Source organism: Canis lupus, chromosome 1 (genome assembly GCF_011100685.1).
Source record: "Canis lupus familiaris isolate Mischka breed German Shepherd chromosome 1, alternate assembly UU_Cfam_GSD_1.0, whole genome shotgun sequence".
Taxonomy (NCBI): domain Eukaryota; kingdom Metazoa; phylum Chordata; class Mammalia; order Carnivora; family Canidae; genus Canis; species Canis lupus.
In genome coordinates this window covers 49,149,370-49,164,726 of record NC_049222.1, presented here as the reverse complement: position 1 = coordinate 49,164,726, position 15,357 = coordinate 49,149,370, and the positions used below count along the sequence as shown (strand labels likewise).

At 40.7% G+C, this 15,357-nt stretch overlaps 1 non-coding gene across 1 annotated transcript; it reads right to left on the bottom strand.

Moving 5' to 3' along the window:
• Positions 1 to 8,549: 8,549 nt before the first annotated feature.
• On the bottom strand, positions 8,550 to 8,656 carry LOC119869955. Its single transcript, XR_005354913.1, has one exon. It is a non-coding gene; the product is annotated as a U6 spliceosomal RNA (small nuclear RNA).
• Positions 8,657 to 15,357: the final 6,701 nt, after the last annotated feature.

Below are 15,357 nucleotides of genomic sequence, written 5' to 3'. Positions count from 1 at the left end.
AGGAACGTTCCCCGGGTGGCTACAGAAGGGCTTCTCAGGACCATTTATCTGCCTATATGGCTGAGTTGTCTGCTTTCCTACTCCTTCCTCTTCTGCTTATGTGTTTCTTTTTATTTGAGTTCATAATTCATCATTCTTTACCTGCCAATCAATAGAAACATTTCCTGGTGGTTCCAAACCCAACTGCACAGCACCACGTGGCTTCTTTTATTGAATTCCTTCAATGTGAATCTGATGTGTCCAGGCAAAGCCTGTGATGGAAACCCACCCCAACCCAGTAATAGTTGCAAAGAATTCCCCAGAGTGTGTTCAGTTACAGAGCTTCTGTAAATGTCCTTGGTGTCCCTCACTGTCTTCTGAAAAGGCAAAAAAGGAAGTCAGATGTGTCGGTGAAGTAACAATGCTAATGTAATGAGGACAGGGGTGAGGAAGGTATTCTTGGGGGCTCTGAGTGGGACAGAGACTGTGCCCCAACACTAGTGTTCAGACATTTAGTCATTCATTCCAAGAAATGAACTGAGTAAGGAGCTCATTGATCCAAGAATGAAGGCACAGGGTATCTGTCAGAAAGGGGATCCAGACTGGGGAATCCATTCGGGGGAGATCTTTGAGAGGACACAAGACAGTGCTTCCATGATATTCCACTTATAACAAAGTTCCTGCTGTCATTTCACCTTTGTTCTTGCATGAGAAAGTGTAGAATAATGTCAGGGAGAGTGATGCTACCTAGGAATATATTTTAATCCATTCCAAATTACATTAGAAAGTAGGTCATTTGCAAACTTTGATATTTGAATATCAACCTATTATATTCCCTGGAAATGACCCTGACAGCCAATGTCTTTCAGCATCAAGTTCAAAGGCAAAGTAGACTTCAGGAATCTGAGCAGACAAGATGGCATATTAAATGGTGATAATGAAGGGAAGTTTAATGTTGTGATTATTTGCAAAAATATGAATAAACTTAAAAGAAATGAACACAGAAAGATGAAGCACAATTGAGCCAGCTATAGCAAGGAGACGTTATCCCCCTGAGCCTGACAGAAATGCTCCCTGGAGCACCTTGTGACAGGGGGGAAGGTATAAGTGCTCACTGGATTCCTGAGGGAGGGAGCTACTATCTTTGGGGAAGCCACCAATACTCTGTGACTCAAATCCTCCTATCTTCCAAATTGTTGCTTATAAATGCCACTGTAAGCTGAGGGCCAGGGATGATGTTCAAGCTGCCCATAGAATCCTGCTGGACAGTCAGAGAGTCAAAGGCAAATGCCTAGTATAAGCATCAGTTTCTACAGGATGGGGCTGTTCATCAGTCGGAGGACCAGGGAAATAAGGAAATCTGGCTCACTTTGATCAGAATCTGAAGTAACAGAACATTCTCTCCCATGCATCACTGTAAAGCAAATGCTACTCTGATAAATGACCCACTGTGTGTTCTTTTCTGATTGCCAGACTATGAGATCCTTGAGGGAAACACCTGCCTTTTCATCTGTACATAGTTTACTACCGAGCGTTTGACATATAACAAATGCTCAACATATGTTGGTGGATTGAATAAGTGAATGTCCCAGGCCACTACTAAATTGAAACGCTTTTAACTCTCTATTTTGGCCAGAATCCTGGCCTAAAACAAGGAGTTTTTTGAAAAGAGAAACCAAATTGACTAACTTTCAGGTAAAAGAAAGGACTTTTACCTTTCAAGAAAAAAAGAAAGGACTCAATTAAGTAAAATTATATGTGTAAAGAGGAGACATTACAATTGATACCACAGAAATACAAAGGACCATAAGGAACCAATATGGGCCAATTACACAACAACAAATTGGAAATCCTAAAGAAATGGACACATTTGTAGAAGCATACAACCTATCAAGAATGAATCATTAAGAATGAGAAAATCTGAGCAGACTAATAACAAATAGGAGATTGAATTAGTAATCAAAAACTTCCAGGGGATCCCTGGGTGGCTCAGTGGTTTGGCGCCTGCCTTTGGCCCAGGGCATGATCCTGGGGTCCCGAGATTGAGACCTGCATCAAGCTCCTGGCATGGGGCCTGCTTCTCCCTCTGCCTGTGTCTCTGTCTCTCTCTCTCTCTCTATGTCTATCATGAATAAATAAGTAAAATCTTTAAAAAAAAAAAAAAACAAACCAACTTCCAGCAGGGACCCTGGATGGCTCAGCAGTTGAACCTTTGGCTCAGGGCATGATCCCAGAGTTTTGGGATCAGGTCCCACATCAGACTTCCTGCATGGAGCCTGCTTCTCCCTCTGCCTATGTCTCTGCCTCTCTCTCTCTCTCTCTCTGTCTCATGAATAAATGAATAAAATCTTAAAAAAAAAAAAAAAAAAAAAACTTCCAGCAAAAAGAGCTCCAGGATCAGATGGCTTCATAGGTGAATTCCCCCAAACATTTAAGGAAGAATCAATACTGGTGCTTCTCAAACTCTTCCAAAAAACTGAAGAGAAGGGACCACTTTCAAACTCATTTTATAAAGTTAGCATTACCCTTATATTAAAACCAGATAATGATACTGCAAGAAAAGAAAACTGCAGGCCAATATCCCTGATGAATATGGATAGATGCAAAAACCCTCAACAAAATACTAGCAAACTGAATGTAACTGTACATTAAAAAAAAACATACTATGATCAAGTGAGATTTATCCATGGGAAGCAAGGATGGTTCACATATGCAAATCAATAAATGAGATATTCTACATTAGTAGAAAGAAAGATAAAAATCATGATCGGGGAGTTAAATCAGTTAATCAGTTAAATGTCTGCCTTCAGCTCAGATCATGATCCTGGGGTCCTGGGACAGAGCACCATATCAGGCTCCCTGCTCAGTGGGGAGTATGCTTCTCTCTCTCCCTCCCCCCCTGCTCATGCCATTGCTCTCAAATAAATAAATAAATAAATAAATAAATAAATAGAATCTTTTTTTAAAAATCACATGATGATCTCAACAGATGCAGAAAAAGCATTGGATGATTCAACATCTTTTCATGATAAAAACCCTCAACAGGGGTTGTCTGAATGGCTCAGTGGTTGAGTGTTTTCCTTCAGCTCAGGTTGTGATCCCAGGATTCTGGGATTGAGTCCCAAATCAGGCTCCCCGCAGTGAGCCTGCTTCTCCCTCTGCCTATGTCTCTGCCTCTTTCTGTGTCTCTAATGAATAAATAAATAAAATCTTAAAAAAAAAAATCTCAACAGAGTGGATATAGAAATAATATATCTCACATAATCAAGGCCATATATGACAAGCCCACAGTTAACATCACATTCAATGGTGAAAAACTGTAAATTCTTCCTCTAAGATCACTAGGGTGCCCATTTTCATCATCTCTATTCAACATAATTTTTGAAGTCTTATCTAGAGTAATTAGACATAGAAAGAAGGAAAGACATCCAAATTGGAAAGGAGGAAGTAATTGCCTTTACTTATAGATGATATAATCTTATAGAGAGAAAATCCTGAAGATTCCACCAAAAAACTGTTGGAACTAAAAAACAAATTTAGTAAAGTTTCAGGATTCAAAATCAACATATAAAAATCATTTCTACACAAGAACAATGAACTGTCTGAAAAAGAAAGAAAACAATCACATTTACAATGGCATCAAAAACAGTAACTCTTAGGCATATATTTAACCAACAAGTGAAAGATCTGTATACTGAAAATTCTAAGACATTGATGAAAAAAATGCAAAAAGATACAAATAAATGGAAAGATAACCCAAGCTCATGGATCAGAGAAGTTAATGTTAAAAGATCCATATTTCCAAATCCATTTGTAGATTCAAAGCAATCCCTTCTAAAATTATGGTGGAACTTTTCACAGAATTTTTTAAAATCCTAAAATTCACATAGAACCACAGAAGACCCTGAACAGCCAAAACAAGCCTGAGGAAAAACAAACCTAGAGGCGTTACATTTCATGATTTCAAACTATTTTACAAATGGTATAGTATGGTAATAAAAATATAATGGTGCTGGCATAAAAACAGACTCATAGACCCATGGAATCAGAAATAAATCCAGGCATATACTGTCAACTAATATTTGACAAGGAAGCCAAGAATACTTGGTGGGGAAAGGGTAGTCTCTTAAATAAATGGTTTAGGAAAATTGGATATTCACAGCAGAAGAATGAAAGTGGGAAGATAAATACAATATAAGAATATAAATAAGTATTATTTGGCCATGAGAAAGAAGGAAATCCTGCCATTTGCAGTAACATGAATAACCCTTGAAGGCATTGTGCTAAGCAAAGTAAGTCAGACAGAGAAAGAAAAGTAACGTATGATATCACTTACATGTGGAGTAGTAAAGAGCCAAACTCATAGGAACAGTAGAATGGTGGTTGTCAGGTACTGCGGGTGGGGGGGGGGGGGGGGGGGTTGTAGTGAGGGAAATGGATGGTGGTCAAAGGGTACAAACTGGTACAAACCTCCAGTTATAAGTTGGTTAAGTCCTGGGGATCATGGTGATTATACTTAACAACATTACTGTATACTTGCAAGTTGCTAAGAGTGTGAGTCTTGAATGTTCTCATCGCCATCATCACACAAAAAAGGTAATTATGTGAAGTGATAATGTATTAATTTATCGTGGTAATTATTTTGTAACATATACATGTATCAAATCATCATGTTCAACTTACATAATCTTATACATTAATTATATCTTAATAAAGCTGTAAAGAAAAGAACGGTGTAGAGCTCACCTAATAGTCAAGGTTAGAGGCATTTACGAAATTTGGGATTAAGATGCTTATTGCTATAGCTGAAATAGGAGGCAATATTCAAGATCCTGAGATTATGGGATCAAAAGATATGTTGAGAAGGTCAAGGAACCCAAATGCTAGCAGGTAGGGATCTCAGTGGGGCGTGGAAGGTTTACTTATCACAGCCAACAGGAGTGTGAACAGGTCTCTCTGTAGGTTGAACTATAATCTATGCACCTTGGTAGAACAAACTGAAGGCCTGTTGATATAACCCTGACAGCAGTGTGGACTAAAATAAATGGAATAAGCCAAGTAACAAAGCTAAGGAATTCTATGCCTGAACTTGAAAAGCATATTCTGGGTATATAAACATATAAAATATGCATGTTTATAGGACTGGGAAATTACAATAATTCATTCATTTTTACCTAAGGATTTAGGAAAATAAATTGGGTCATTTTTCAAGCTAAATTTTGGGAAAAGTAACATGCATGAGCACAGATAAATATATGACTATTTGCAACAATTTGAGGTTTGCCACAATACTTTGTAAAACTTACAGTGGTTCTGCCTTGAGGACATCATTTTTACCAAGGGGTGGTGTCTTTATAGAAATGCATTGGGGGCATATATTCTTCAATAAAAGAACCACCACAAATTTGGTATGGCTTAAGTGAGTCAGTTCTTCCAGAAGCTGGGGTCTTGGACCCATGAAACTCTCTTTCCAGGCAATAAGACCTTCACACACGTAATATTCTTAATAAAATTGTAGGGCTATCATCTTTGGAGACCACATTTAAGACAGTTACAATCTTTTACCATATTTCCCTAGGAAAGACATAAAAGTCATCAATAAAATTAACCATAGAACACTTCAACCAAAAAACCTTTCAGGAAAATTATAGAGAAACCAGTAAGGTATAAAATGGATTCATAAAATGGATTCCACCAATGCTGAACTCCTTGGTAGGATTGTTGAAATTGACCATGCTATATAAAATCTATAAGTTAAAATACAATAATGAGGACAACTGAGGGAATCAGGGCAAATGTCAGCATATTTTATATTTACATATGACATCAATAGTCACAACAATATTATTCTAAGATGTAGTAGGTTGAATTGTGTCCCTCCAAAAGATATATTGGGGTACCTGTGAATGTCCATCTTATTTGGAAAGAGTATCTGCAAATATTGTCAAATAAAGATGAGAGCATGGGATCCCTGGGTGGTGCAGTGGTTTGGCGCCTGCCTTTGGCCTGGGGCGCGATCCTGGAGACCCGGGATCGAATCCCACGTCAGGCTCCCGGTGCATGGGGCCTGCTTCTCCCTCTGCCTGTGTCTCTGCCTCTCTCTCTCTGTCTCTGTGACTATCATAAATAAATTTAAAAAAAAAATTAAAAAAAAAAAAAGATGAGAGCATAATGGATTAGGGTGGATTCTAAATCTAATAACTGATATCCTAATAAGAAAAGGACAGAGAGGTTTAGACATGGAGACAGAACACACTTTGTAGGAAGGCCACATGAACACAGATGCAGAGGTTGGAGTGAAGCAGGTATAAGCCAAGGAGCCAGAGGATTGCTGGCAACTCCAGAAACAAGAAGAGACAGGGAAGGACTGTCCCCTAGAGGCTTCAGAGACAGCCTGGCCCTGCTGACACCTTTATTTCATACTTTTGGTCTCCAGAACCATCAGAGAATAAATGTCTTTTCCTTCAAGCCACCTAGTTTGTGGTAATTTTATTATGGCAGCTCTAGGAAATTGATACAAATGTAAACAAAAGTAATGGAAAAAACTGGTATTTCCCACTCTGTGCACAGTAAAAACCTAGAAGTCATCCTGGGCACGTCTTTCTCTAGCACTTCCCTATGTCCAATCCATGGCTGGGTAGGTCCAGTTTCTTTCTTTCTTTCTTTCTTTCTTTCTTTCTTTCTTTCTTTCTTTCTTTCTTTCTTTCTTTCTTTCTTTCTTTCTTCTTTCTTTCTTTCTTCTTTCTTTTTTCTCTTTCTTTCTTTCTTTCTTTCTTTCTTTCTTTCTTTCTTTCTTTCTCTTTCTTTCTTTCTTTCTTTCTCTCTTTCTTCTTTCTTTCTTTTTTTAAATTCAATTAGCCAACATAGAGTACATACTTGGTTTCAGATGTAGTGTTCAATAATTTATCAGTTGTGTATAACATCCAGTGGTCATCACATCACATGCCCTCTTTAATGCCCATCACCCAATTGCTCCATCCCACCATCCCCATCACCTCCAGCAAATGTCAGTTTGTTTCCTGGAGTTAAGAGACTCTCATGGTTTTTCTCTCTCTCTGATGACTTCCCACTCAGTTTTCCCTCCCTTCCCCTATGATCCTCTGCAATGTTTCTGATTATCCACATATGTGTGAAACCGTATGATCATTGGCTTTTTCTGATTAGCTTATTTCACTCAGCATAATACCCTCTAGTTCCATCCATGTCAACATAAATGGTAAGTTATTTATGGGCTCCTTCCAAAGTCTGTGGACATTGCTGCTATGCACATTGGGTGCAGGTGCCCCTTTGGATCACTATATTTGTATATTTGGGGTAAATACCAAGTATTTGGTAAATACCAATTGCTGGGTTGTAGGGTAGCTCTATTTTTAACTTCTTGAGGAACCTCCACTTTGTTTTCCAGAGTGGCTGCACCAGCTTGCATTCCTACCAAACAATGTAAGAGGGTTACCCTTTCTCTGCAACCTTGCCAACAATTTGTTGTTTTCTGTCTTGTTAATTTTAGCCATTCTGGTGGTATCTCATTGTGGTTTTGATTTGTATTCCCCTGATAGCAAGTGACATGGGTGGTTTTTTCATGTGCTTGTTGCCCATGTGTAGGTCTTCTTTGAAGAATTGTCTGTTCATGTCTTCTGCCCATTTCTTGACTAGATTGTTTGTTTTTGGGGTATTGGGTTTGATAAGTTCTTTATAAATCGTGGATACTAGCCCTTTATCTGATATGTCATTTGCAAATATCTTCTCCCATTCTGTAGGTTGTCTTTAGTTTTGTTGACTGTTTTCTTTGCTATGCAGAAGCTTTTTATCTTGATGAAGTCCCAATAGTTCATTTTTGCTTTTGTTTCCCTTGCCTTTATAGATGTGTCATGCAAGAAGTAGCTGTGGCCGAGGTAGAAAAGGTTTCTCTGTGATCTCCTCTAGGATTTTGATGGATTCCTGTTTCACATTTAGCCCTTTCATCCATTTTGAGTTTATCTTTGTGTATGGTATAGGAAAACGGTCCAGTTTCATTCTTCTGCATGTGGCTATCCAATTTTTCCAACACCATGTATTAAAGAGACTGTCCTTTTTCCAATGGATATTCTTTCCTGCTTTGTCAAAGATTAGTTGACTACAGAGTTGAGGGTCCATTTCTGGGTTCTCTAATCTGTTCCATTGCTCTAGGTGTGAGCCAGTACTATATAGTCTTGACTATTACAGCTTTGTAATATAGCTTGAAGTTTGGCATTGTGATGCCCCCACTTTGGTTTTCTTTTTCAACATTCCTTTGGCTATTCAGGGTCTTTCCTGGTTCCATACAAATTTTAGGATTATTTGCTCTAGATCTATGAAAAATGTGATGATATTTTGATAAGGATTGCATTGAATGTCTACATTGGTTCACCATTTGCAAATCAATCAGTGTGATACATCACATTAATAAAAGAAATGTGATGCTCTCAATTGATACAGAGAAAGCATATGACAAAATACAGCATCTTTTCTTTGTGTGTGTGTGTGTGTATGTTTTTATTGGAGTTCAATTTGCCAATAGATAGTATAACACCCAGTGCTCATCCCCTCAAGTGAAAAATATGGAATGCTTCACAAATTTACGTGTCATCCTTGCACAGGGGCCATGCTAATCTTCTCTGTATCATTCCAATTTTAGTGTATGTGCTGCTGAAGTGAGCACTACAACATCTTTTCTTGATTAAAACTCTCCACAGTGTAAGGTTAAAGGAAACATACCTCACTATTATAAAAGCCATCTACAGAAAACCCACAGTGAATATCATTCTCAGTGGGGAAAAACTGAGAGCTTTTCCCCAAAGGTCAGGTACATGATAGGGATGCCCACTCTCACCACTTTTGTTCAACATAGCACTACAAGTCCTAGCTTCAGCAATCAGACAACAAAGAGAAACAAAAGACATTCACATTGGCAGAGAAGTCAAACTCTCACTCTTCACAGATGATATGATATGTTGAAAACCCCAAAGACTCCACCCCAAAATTGCTAAAATACAGACAGCAATTCAGCAACATGCTAGGATATAAAATCAATGCACAGAAATCAGTGGCATTTCTATACACTAACAAAGAGACAGAAGAGAAATTAAGGAATCAATCCCACTTAAATTGCACCCCAAACCATAAGATACCCAGGAATAAACCTAACTAAACAGGTCTGTACTCTAATAACTACAGATCTGTACTCTAATAACTACAGAAAACTTATGAAAGAAATTGAGGAAGACTCAAAGAGATGGGAAAACATTCCATGCTCGTGGATTGGAAGAATAAATACTGTTAAAATGTCAATGGGTGGTTCCAGTTTCACCCCTACATCTGCTGACTGCTTTATTTCTCTTTCTCCCTGTCCCCTCTCCAGACTGGAGCTCAGACACCAACTCAGCTGCAGTGGCCTCTCTCAAGCTTCCTGTCCCAGAGCTTCCTCAGGCTCCAACCCTTTCTCCTGCAGCCAGGCTGACCTTAAAATGTAAATCCAATTATTCTCCCACCCACTGCCCTCCCAACCTGCCCACTCACATTTATATGGTTTTAACCTTTTTGCACTTTTCACTTCTGATAGAGTAAAAATGAAAACTTGTACTGTGAATGCTGGTGCCTTGTGTGGTCTGGTTCCTTCTGGCCTCTTCCCTCATCTCTCTCTGTCCCTCACTCCCTGCTCTCAATATGTTCCAGCCTTCTTTCTGCTCCCGGATTTCTCAGAGTTGTATCCTCTCCCAGGACATTCACACATGCCTTTCCCTAGGTCTGGAGCACTCCTGCCTCCTCTCTCATGCTAGCTTTACTCCCTGTCCCTCTCACAGAGTTAGTCAATCTGCACCTGACAGGCTCACAGCAGCTCCCGAACTCTCTAACATTTGGCACAACTCATAATCGCACATTTGCGTGGTATTTGATAAGTGTCTATCTCCCATGTTGCACTGCTGCTAAGCTGTAGCTCGATGGCCAGCTCTGTTCCCAGGGCCTGACTCAGTGCCTACTCAGAGGAGAAAATTAGCAAACTGCTACTGAATGCCTGAATCTTTTACAACCATTCAAATGCTTCTTTTGTCTACCTACCACTGTTTTTAGAAGGAAAAAACCCACAAAGGATGTACATGTATGTAGTCTTGACCCTCTTTACTATCCTTTCTCTCTCTTTTTCCATCAAATGTGAAAGAATTTGTATATGAATAACCAAAAAAAAAAAAAAAAAAAAAAAGCCCAAAAAACAAAACACACCCAAACTGAAGAACTATCTAGCTACAGATTGCAACCCCAGGCTTGTGGGATTACTGAGTGATGAGCGCATCAATTGCAAGAAACATTTTCTCATTAGAAAAGGAAAGAGATCATGAAAAAGATCTTATCTTGTCTCTACAGCTCTTTGTAAACATTAAGCATCACAAAGCAGCAGCTCTTCACAAATGTCTGGTAGGCCTCCATGTGGGGGAGTTTTTCAACTACTTTACTGATAAGAAGATTGGCTCTGATTAAAAGTGAATAGTTCCTGAGACCCGTGGACAAAAGAAAAATAGAAAAATGTGCTTTAGGTCAGGAACAAGAGAGAGTTTCTGAAAGATGCTGACCTCCATTAAATGAGCCACGCTCACTGGGTGGTGCCTGGCGGGGCTCTGTCCCTCTCTGGTCAGGATGCATGATCCTTTCCAAACTGAGCTGGCAGTGCTCCCTCCACCCCTAAAACTCTCCTTCTAGGCTCTTCCTGAAGTGCTCTCCTGTCTAGAAGAGTGGTCCCCAAAACATCTACCTTCTCTCAGCTCAGGACAATTTGTAATTATTTGCAGGTGACTAAATGTACTCCAAACGTACGTATGTGTTGGGTGCTGTCACTTCTTGGCAGCAGCTGGAGGTACAACACAGAGAGCAGTGTGGGCCTTTTCTCCACGCTGGGGCACTGGTTCTGGGAAGAAAGACCACTGCTGGGGGGTCCTGCTGCTCCCATCCCTTCCCTGGGTCTCCAAGGCAGCTACTTCTGTCCTCAGCCATTGGCTCAGAGATGGCAACCATGATCAATCCAAGGCCCTTAGGGAGGCTAGGACATCTGTGACCATGATGAAAGGAAGGTGAAGGCCCTGGACACAAGAGGGAGCTCAACCTTGCCATTGACCCAGGGGCCTTCCAGGCCTCCCCAGCTAAGACCTCCATTTGCGGTTCTAAGGAGAGAGGGTTTCTGGGAAGGGGCTGCTGAGAGGTCTACAGGGTCAATGATTGGTTCATTTCTACCCACTATGTTGTAAAATATAGTGTCTAACAAACAATGCAGCCCACGTAGCTACAAAGCACCCCTTCACCATCCCAAACCACCTATTGCTTTGATGGCAACCTACCCAAGGGCAGCTTTGCATTTTATTTGTTGGTGGTCTTGTATTTTATTGCTTGGCTTATACCTTATATTTGCTTGATGGATGCAAATAGATATTCATCTGCTATTTGAGGTTATATAAAACATATAGGCCTATATGTTATAGGGTTTACTGCAAGGACCCAAAGGGGACAAAGAACCCCATGAGTCACTCCAAGTCCCAGGGCTTCCAAGACAGGGATTTATAGGAGAAAGAGGTTTCATGGAGGGTCAGGATGGTTGCTCAAACATATTGAGAAGCAGGCCAAGCATCTAGTGTGTGCATCTCCCTCAATCATACCAAGGAAGGGAGTCTGAGTGGGCTCCACTGCTCAGCTTTATCCAAAGACGTCTCATGTCCTGCTCGGATCCTCATTGTCTTTGGCTTGTGTACCTCTATGTCCACATGGCACCATTTTGCAAGGACCACCAGCAGCAAAAATCTCTGCTTGGAGGGGCTCTCCCCAGGAGGGAAATGTGGCCTGGCAGGTACCAACATCTAATGGAAACTTCGATTCTAGCACTTTACAAATTTTCCAATACCTTAACCCTCACAGAAAACAAAGCCAAATATCATTCTGGCAGTTCTGAATAGGAGGTAGCAGCAGCCCTAGGGATATTTGGTCAGGCGTGGGACATCTGGGATTTGAACCAGGCTCAAGATTGCTCCAAAGCCCACACTTTGTGCACAAGGCAGAGCTTCCAGAAAGCTCTACAGGCTGCCTGATGCCATCCTAGTTATTCATACATGGTCTTGTAAATCCCCACAGGATTTTTTTTTTTAAGACTTTATTTATTCATGAGAGACATAGAGAGAGAGACAGAGACATAGACAGAGGGAGAAGCAGGCTCCCTGCAGGAAGCCATATGTGGGACTTGATCCCCAGACCCGGGATCATGACCTGAGCCAAAGACAGAAGCTCAACCACTTGAACTACCCAGGTGCCCCAATCCCCACAGGATTGACTGGTTGAGTTTTGTGTGGCAGCTACTTCTCAGAGTCCCAAGCTGGTGTGGGCAAAAATGAACTTTATTTTTCATAATTAGAATGATAAGATGTATTTCTGGTTCTGAGCCCCATTCAGTTAAAAGCTAAACACATCCAGACATGATTCTTGTCTCATCCTGTCTGGGAAACTCCGTGACATGTATTCCCTGCTTTTGTCCTGGCCTCATCCTCAACTCTCCACGCCCATCCCAGCTCAAGGAATCGTGATCAAATCTGGGTGCCAGGAATGAAGGCAGTAGACGCAATTACCCCAGATCATATCTCCCTTCAAATCCTTTCTGTTTTACACCCTGCTCAGTGGCATTGGAAGTTAATAGTGAATGACTATTTTTGTTTTCTGGCCCCAAAGCAGTGGAGTGTCCTAGGCTGAGCTGTGTGGGCTGAGGTCCGGCGGGGTATGGGAGGTATACAGCAATCCTACGGTGGGGCAGGGAGGGACCAGTTGGCTGACCATGGCTGAATTCCACCCTTTCTTCAAGTCCCTGCTTAAATAACCACTTACCAGAGGTTCGTCCTGAGTGCGCCCACATGAAACAAAGCCCTGTCCCTGCCACCCATCACTCTCTCCGTGATCCCATTTTGTTTTGTTTTCTTCTCAAGGATATGTCTACTAGCATGCACAGTTATTTGCTTGCTCCTCCTCTGTCTCTAGTTACCCTCTTCTCCACAGATACTGAAATATTATCTCGACGGGTGGGCCTCCTTACCTTCTCTGCTGAATCTCTAGCACCCAGAGCAGTTATCAAGCTGAATATCAACTTTCATGACATATTTATTGAATAAATTAATGAACTGAACTCCATCAACTCTCTCACATAAATTGGTTTTACAATAAAAGTCTTCATCTTAAACAATTACTCTGTTAGTGATGTGCTGTTTATACGTCTCATTGACTCCAAGTCCACCAATACGTGAGCAGCATCCCAAGGCTTTGGCCATGGAAGGCCATCTCTCATCACGGCCCGTCAGACTTGAGGGCATTTTACTTCTCTACCACATAGCAATGAGAGAAACTAATCAATAAAACCAGTTTGTCTGTTTTTAGTCAAGTCTAGTGTCTTGCAGTGTCCAAAGGACTTAACCACCAAGTAGGTGGAAGACAATAAACAATGAGGATAAAACAGAGAAGACTCCTAGACGGTGTACAGGTTGAGAAGAGAAGCTGTTAGAAAGCTAGTTGGAAGTCTGCATTAGGAGTGGAAGTTCATCTTTTCCCATTGTCAGCCAAATATTCTTTCCCATGCTAGAAACATCTTCAAGCCAGTGCTGGTGTCAGCAGGTTACCCCAGGATTATCTGCCCATCCATATCCATGGTAAATACTGTAACTATGGAAAAATAAAGCATTCCAGTTCAAGCAACATGATTAATTTCTCTCTGTTGATAATATTTTGCATAGTTTTAAAAGATAATAGACCAACGAAATGAACAAGCAAACAGGCAAATGTTATGTAGCCATAGTTGCCAAAATCCAATACTTCAGATATGCAAACACCAAGGAGTAGCTAGATCTAAATGGGAGAATTTGAAAACATCAAGAAGAGTGCCGTACCCAGGAATCCCTCTCTGCTGGATTTCAGTTGGGCTGCATGGATTTCCTGTTACTTCTTTGATCGTCTCAATTTTTAACTTAGCAGATTCCCAAACTGGATCCCTAATATTTTCTTAGCTATTTGCTTTTAACAGCCTGTCAATCAGCAATTCTTGCTTGTCCCCCTTGACTCTGCTATTATAGAAAATTCTCCCTTTGACTTCCCACTGTTGCTTTTCTGATTGGGCTTTTATGCTGTTGCATAATCTAGTTGTATGCACTGACTAGTATGATCTGATAAGGGTCATCTGTGCTCCACTTGACTTCAGTTTTTTAAAGTGTTCCCAGCAAGGGCATACCTGGATGGCACAATGAGTTAAGGGGCCGACTCTTGGTGTCCACTCAGTCATGATTTCATATGAAGTCATGAGATTGAGTCCCATGTTGGGTTCCAGACTCAGTGTAGAGTCTGTTTGAGATTCTCTCTCTTCTTCTGCCTCTGCCCCTCCTGCTTGTGTGTTCTCTCTCTCCTTCATAAATAAATAAATAAATAAATAAATAAATAAATAAATAAATAAATAAATCTTTAAAGTAAATAAAGTGTTCTGAACAAGTATAAACTCTTTTGTCAGACAATACATTTTTGGGGCTGTATGGGAATGACCATATAGTATCAGTTGCAAACTGAATGCTCCGTGTCCATTAAGAATTTCATTTTCAAATAAGTAAAATTGATACCAAAGATAATATGATGTATTTGGAAATAGGCAGACTATTTCCCTTACTGTCTATATGTTTGACGTTAATGTTAACTCAAACCTGGCAAGAAAATACTGGTAATATCTTTACACTGTCAGCTGGCAAAAACAGTGAATCTGGGGTGGAGGAGGTAATTTTAGCCTATGGCAAACATAAGCTTCCTTAACAATGAGGTGCCTGTTCAGCAGGGAAGTAAGTGGAGGGAAGGCAGGGGGTGAGTGGAGCCCACAGGCACAAGGACCAGAGCCCTTGGCTCTTGGTCCCTGCATCTCCTCAGAGACCAGATGTGTTAGGAAGGCCCCAAATGCACTTGACACTGTGGCTGTGAGACCTGGCACAGTTTCAGGGGGTGAGATGGAAAGGGCTTAGAAACTGTGCAGGATTTAATATAATGACTCTGGCTCTTCATCTTCTAGGATTTGATGCCCTGGATCAAACCTGATTCCCTGCTTCATCATGATTCTGGAGAAATGATGGAGCATTTATTGTCCTTAGGTCCCCTTCAGGGGAGGGAAGAGACACTCATGCTCCATTTCTGTCATTAGGAGAAGTTGCCATTCCATCAAAGGACAAGACAACCCCGGATATCTGTGTCTGTGCCGACACAACCTTGGTGCTGGAAGGAGAGTGAACAATGAAAACACAGATGTCTTAGGAACATGGGTTCATTCATTTATTAGTGCCTACACTCTTAGACTCAGACCTCACAACAAGTATGGCTTGT